The sequence below is a fragment of the Berghia stephanieae genome, chromosome 4 (genome assembly GCF_034508935.2).
Source record: "Berghia stephanieae isolate SIO BIC M18660-M18661 chromosome 4, UCSD_Bste_1.3, whole genome shotgun sequence".
Lineage (NCBI taxonomy): Eukaryota > Metazoa > Mollusca > Gastropoda > Nudibranchia > Aeolidiidae > Berghia > Berghia stephanieae.
In genome coordinates this window covers 61,496,153-61,502,152 of record NC_088363.1, presented here as the reverse complement: position 1 = coordinate 61,502,152, position 6,000 = coordinate 61,496,153, and positions in this window count along the sequence as shown.

The window sequence follows — 6,000 nt, the reverse complement described above, 5'->3', positions numbered from 1 at the left end:
CTGCAATACGGATAATATGTAGTGTGATAGAGGGCAGACAGGCAGTATCACATAGGAGCTACAATACGGATAATATCTAGTGTGATAGAGGGCAGGCAGGCAGTATCACATAGGAGCTACAATACGATATGATCATTTTGAAAATGCCCCCCCCCCCCTTGAAAAAATCCTGTATATTTCTTAGATATTCCATGATTATTATTATTATTATTATTATTATTATTATTATTATTATTATTATTATTATTATTATTATTATTATTATTATTATTATTATTATTATTATTAATATTATTATTATTATTATTATCATTATTATTATTATTATTATTATTATTATTATTATTATTATTATTATTATTATTATTATTATAACTTTTATTATTATTGTAATGATAATAATATAATAACTAAGTGGACATCATGTATAACACTAGCAATTATGCTAATAAGTATCAAGCAACAACAAAATACATCCACATTGTTATCCTGATGAAATACGATTAATGACGCCAAGCATGTGATATGAATAGATAGTTTATTTTATCTCTATCTAGATTGGACCAGGAATGAAGAGAGGGAATGGAATCGGGAGCGATCTATATTCGGGTTTTCCTCCAACCCAGTCATCAATCACATGCTTTGTTGCTGTACAACGATTGGATTTTTCTTAACAAATATAAACACGCTGCTTTGATTATGAAAACTGTAAACATACTCATGTGTCAAGCTGAACAAAATAACCAATCGTGGTATTAGATAATTCAAAAGATGTGAACACTTTTCACTATGTGGGTCATTTTGAGCACATTTTACAATGTGACCAATGACCTCGATCACATGGAAAGGTAATATAGATCACCCCCAGTGATGAAATAAGCTAATGAAAATTGATAAACCTCGTCTTCCGACTTATAGAACGAAGTTGACGTCACTCAAGTCTTTATTATTGTTTTAACCATCCGCATTTATGAGTAATTCTCACTAAACTGTATTAACCAGACCATAAACGTTCAAGGTTTCACATAGTTTTGTGTGTTGGTCCGTTATACTTCCAGATGGAAATGTTGTGAGATTCTAAGCCAAGCGATACTATCTGATTACTTGTTCCTTGAGACCAATTGTAAAAAAATGGTATATAATGTATATTCTGGGAACTAATAATGCAATATTTGTTTTTGTTAAGATAATAATTGGAATAGAGATGGGAAAGTTTGGACATAATATATCCGAATAACCATGTTTATTAGATTGACAGTATAGGGTTCAACCCCTAGTAAGTCATTTCGATGGCATCAGATGGCATTTAATGGCGACACCGCTGATCCATTCAGAAGTATCACCCATGTAGAGAACCAGGCCCACAAATATTAATAGATTATAATAATAATCAATAATTAATATTATTAATAATAAACTACCCTTTTGATTTACGCGCTTCACACCAAATGACACGTGTTGATCAGATTTTCAGCTTCTTCTAAACTTGAAACGTGGGCGATTCCTGTTAACTGTTAACCCTAATTTTTTTAAAAAGAAAGTTTTTATATCTCATTTAGTTGCCTTTTATTCACCAATGTTATTATTATTATCATATCTTTTGCAGATGCGGTACTTAGATAACTTGTGCCAAATCCTCTCGACTTCACTCTGGATGGATGTAAATCCCTTTGCGTATCAAGCAGGTTCTCTATCAATTGACATATCAGGACCCTCAGTGAATCAACCGTAGCCTTTATTAATTTAAATAAATAAATTGAGCTTTTATAAACCGCAAAATCCACTTAACGTGCTCAAAGCGCTTTACAAGGGGTCTCTAGCCAACAGCAACATTTAACGTTTAGGACCTAACATGACGCCTGTTAGGCGATATTACAATTTTTTCGGACAGAGGCTGTAACTGTTAACTTCCAGATAGTCATTTTACAACTGAGTACGGTGAGAGAATGTGCGTAAAGAGCCTTTTCCAAGGAATCGACTTTGCGCCGAGCGAGGCTCGAGCCCAGGACCTTCCGATCCGAAAGCGAGTGTCATACCACTAGACCACATAGCCTGACATTTCGCAATATTAATCATGGGTTCCAAAAGAAAACTTACACAACAAATTTATCATAACAGCTTGTGTGGTTTCTTCCCTTTTCTGTTGTGATACATATCAATGTGAAATTGAAAAAAACAAACACGTGTCACTCTGTTTATATTATACTGTATCTTAAGCCCCCAACAAAATGCTGCTTTGCATAATGAAAACACGTCTAATTAGACCTCGGCTTTCGATTTATGTTGCTAACTTATTAGGTAAGCTACAGAAATGAATAAAATACTAAGCATGGCATGTCTCGAACTCACAACTGTTCTTCATTTAGTATATTATAACAAAAACTCAAAATCCAAACAGACGGTAGACAGCCTCAAAACCCTGGCCCAGGACCGTGATAATGGAATCAATTAACAACATGGATGGAGAGAGCAGCTATGCTTATCGACCATGACTGAATCAGACAATTCTCAGCAAGCGTCATTCGGACTGCGAGCCTTACTACTACTACTACTACTACTACTACTACTACTACTACTACTACTACTACTACTACTACTACTACTACTACTACTACTACTACTACTACTACTACTACTATTCATATTTTAACAATTTTGTTATAGGATAAAGAAGGGTTCTGAGCTTAAGCGTTTTGTGTTTGTTTGTTTTTGTTTTCTTGGTTCTTTTTAGAAGCTGTTTCATCATTTTTGTACATAATTTTTCACAGTCCACGACTTCTAGCAGCTTAGTATTCATTCAAACTTTTTTTAAATTAAAAGACTGTTATTTGTATTATTTTACATTTCTTTTTCTTTTTAAGCTTTTACTTCTATTGCAGTTGATTCTAATATGAAATAGCAATTCTTTAATCTCTAATACAATTGACTCCGATATGCAATAACAATTTATAATTCTGTAATGCAGCTGATTTAGATATGAACTAAAAATTTATTATTCTCCAGTGTAGTTGATTCAGATATACAATAACAATTTATTATTCTGTGATTCCGGAATACAATTACAATTTATTTTTCTCCAGTGTAATTGATTCAGATAAACAATAACAATTTATTATTCTCATTCAGGTATACAATAACAATTTATTAATCTATAATGCAATTGATTTAGATATGCAATAACAATTTATAACTCTCTAACGTAGTTGATTCAGATATGCAACCACAATTTATTATTCTCATTCAGGTATACAATAACAATTTATTAATCTATAATGCAATTGATTTAGATATGCAATAACAATTTATAACTCTCTAACGCAGTTGATTCAGATATGCAATCACAATTTATTCTTCTCTAGTGTAGTTGATTCAGATATACACTAACAATTTATAATTCTCTAATGCAGTTGATTCAGATATCAATAACAAATTATTTTTCTTCCATATTTTCATGTTATTTAAATGATTTATATCATTTGATCTCGGATACAATTAGCCACAAAAAGTTATGTATAATTTTTTGAATAGCTCAGTTAATTCATATAATATACAGTAACAATTCATTCTCTTGCAATACATGATTCAAACATGACAATTTATTTATTCTCCGATGCTACTGATTAATCTAGACAATTATTTATTTTTCATCTATTTTCTGACTGTAAATTTGATTCCTTTGAATGATATTTGAAATAATGATTATATACTCAAAATTGTCTAATTAACAATGGATGTATTTAAAAAAACTATCTATGCATGACAGTTTCGGAGCATTTAAAGATGTTTAAAACCATTAGCTCTTACACGATACGATACTCACCAGAGCCCCAAGGATTTGAACGGTAGCCTGTCCAATTGACACAAATTACCGTGGTTTGACTTCATTAGCACCGTATTGAAAAATTATTTCTTCTCTTATCCACATTGAAGTGTTAGGGTGGAAATGAAAAATACTTGGTCATATATAGGGGTTGAAAATAATCTTCTTGACAATTTTACGGAGAGAGACACATTGTTGGCATTGTGTTCTTGTATTGTGTATGTTACTCGCTTTCGGGCCGGTAGATCCCTGTTCAAGCCAAGCTGCAGGTGGTATAATGTCAGATATTGGGAAAGGCTCTTTATTCACAGTCCTTCACCGCACCCAGGTGTAAACAAAATACAAATGATATTGTTGTCTGTCGAAAATAGTGTAATAGATTCGGCAAGTCTAGATTTATGTCTTAAGTGTTGTTATTGGCTTGGCACAATGAGGAGCGAATAATTTAATTAATATTGCGCTAAACAAACAGACATTTTATATAATTTAAAACCCTAGACCTGCTCAAAGACTCTGCCGTTCTAGCTCAGCAGCTTTGTTCCCAAAAAGCCATTGATTGGCAGCGATCTTCAGCCATTTATTTATGTCAATTTGACCCTTTACAGATATAATATTATGGACAGATAAGTGGTCATTTGTTTGGCATGTTCGTTATGCAAACAGAAATTTAATGATTTATGTCATTAGCCACTTTCCCGCTTCTTCTTATGCGTCCTATATTTGATGTAAGAACTACAGTTAGTTAAAATGCTATATTATAATTATTTGTTATAAATATCTTATCGATAAAAATTCATTCAGACGGTGGTCTACGCATAATTGGATTCAATAGTCTGATGTTACGTCGGCCCAGCAACAGGCAGCTTGGTTTTTAAGTTACTATGCGTCAGTACGAGGGAAGTGACATCACGACTCATGAAGCCTATTAATTGTAAATACAAAAAATTTCAGTAAGTTTGCATGAATATTAAACATTGTCCTATAAGTAGTTTTGATAAAATGATAAAATGGCAGAATATCTCAAGCTTTGTTCGAGATCTATCACCATTACAGAATATGAAATGATAGTAAATATACATATGGCGCATTTCCAAGGCCGTTTCACATAAATCAATCACTTCAGAATGCTTCATTCATTCTTCAAGCAGGCTACATTGTGGAGGTTTTTTTCACTGAATATGCTGCCTGTCAGGCGTCCTTTGACGTTTAAACACGTTTGCAAGATGTTCAGAATGCTTCATTCGTTCTCCAAGCAGCCTACAGGGAACTAAATATTTTGTTCACTGAATAGGCTGCCTGTTAGGCGTCATTTGATATTTAAACACTTTTACAAAATCCGTCAAAATCTACACAAATATTATTCACACATAAATAGAGTAGGACTATGCTTGTAAAGGCCTTAATCCAAGGGAACAATGTCGGGGTCTTACTGTTTTCGTTTATTTTCATCCACACTGCCACTCAAAAAACGGTCAAAATGGACTCCAAGCGTATTCATAATTTAAATCATAATTGTAAAATTCTCTGTGATGTGTTCCAGCTATTCTACATTATTTTAAAATGCGGCTTTGTAGCCCTGAAGGGGGATCGGATACCTCAGTTAGTAGAGCACTCGCTTCACACGCAAAGGAACTGTGGTTAATGTCAGGTGCAGTCGAGGTTTTTTTCTGACTTCCTTGTCCGCCATCCCGTGCCTAGCGATTGGGTAGTGGGGCCTGGCGGAATGTATTTATCGATGGACTAACGTTTTATCCGAAGGATAGCAAGCAATTGTCCGTTTCACGCTATAAAAACCGGAATAAACTACGGCTCTATGGGCCTAATGGATCAGAAGAAGAAGAAGAAGTAGTAGTAGAAGTAGTAGTAGTAATAGTAGTAGTAGTAGTAGTAGTAGTAGTAGTAGTAGTAGTAGTAGTAGTAGTAGTAGTAGTAGTAGTAGTAGTAGTAGTAGTAGTAGTAGTAGTAGTAGTAGTAGTTGTAGTAGTAGTAGTAGTAGTAAGGGGAAACTGTCAATGTGAAATTGGAAAATTTTCATTATTCCATCATTGTTGCAGTTATTTCCCTTATTAAAGGACGATTTCTTATCCAAGAAAATAACCGCCACAAATATTATATAACCCGACATTTCGTGGGAGAATCAGCTGATTATACTGTGCACCTGAACTCTTTATGTCTGAAGA